This window comes from Diachasma alloeum, unplaced genomic scaffold (genome assembly GCF_001412515.2).
Source record: "Diachasma alloeum isolate Michigan unplaced genomic scaffold, Dall2.0 Dall_scaffold_00331, whole genome shotgun sequence".
NCBI classification, from domain to species: Eukaryota; Metazoa; Arthropoda; class Insecta; order Hymenoptera; family Braconidae; genus Diachasma; species Diachasma alloeum.
Genome location: NW_021680470.1, coordinates 69,777 through 70,900, shown reverse-complemented (window position 1 = coordinate 70,900; position 1,124 = coordinate 69,777).

The window sequence follows — 1,124 nt, the reverse complement described above, 5'->3', positions numbered from 1 at the left end:
TACCATAAAAATTATACTAATTCAGGCTAACTCGTTAACTTGCTTTAATTGTACAATGTGAAAATGAGCTTGAAAAATGTGTAATTCGAAAGGTACATTACAACTTTGTAAATTTGATACGAATTTTGTGTGACTAGAATCTGTGAAAAATTACAAATATCAGAAAATTGAAAGACTCCATTTTGTAGCAGGTTACTATTTCCGTAGTACCCTCCTTGAATCCACTCGAACGCTACACCTCGAACGTCACCTCAAATCTTCCCTCGGACTCTGCATCGACCCCTGCCTTGAACTACGCCTCAAGCCCTGCCTCATACTCAGGCTTGAATCCCTCATGAACTCTTTCCTGAACCTCATCTCGAACCCCGTATCGAAAACCTCCCCTCAAAGCCCCTCTCAAAGACTGTTTCGAACAACTTCTCGAACCTTACCTCGAACCCCGCCTTGGACCCCCTCCAGAATGACGTCTCGACCTTCCCCCTCGAACTTTCCCTCGAACCCCACTTCAAACCTTGCCTTGAAACACTTCACAAACCCCCTTCCAAACCTCACCTCGAATCTTCCTCGCATCCTCCTCCGAACTCCACCTCGAATGCTGCCTCAAACCCTCCCCCCCCGTTCCCGGAGAGCGCCTCGAACCCCCTTCGTACTTTCCGTCGAACTTCATCTCGATCTCCGCCTAAAACTCCGCTTCGAACTCGTCGTTTCGAACCCCCTTTCAACCGCGACTTGAATCAAGCCTGGAACGGTGAATTGAACTTCTTTCGAACCCTTCCTCTGATCCGACCGTGAAACCCCCCTGGAAACTTGCCTCGACCGCCCTCGAACCCCTCTTTGAACACCACCTCGAACCCCCCCTCCCCCTCTAACGCCAGCTCGTACCCTCCCTTGAACCCCACATTGAGCCCCGCCTCAAAACCCGCTTCAAACCCCGATTCGAGGCCAGCTTCTATACCCGCCCTGGGCCCTCCCTCGAGCCCCACCTCGAATCTTCTCTTGAACGATGTCCCGAACGCCACCTCGAATCTACCTACCCTACCTCGATCTCTGCCTCGAACTTCGACTTGAAACCCTTCTGGAACCCTGTCTCGAACCCCCTTCTGGAACCCTGTCTCGAACCCCCT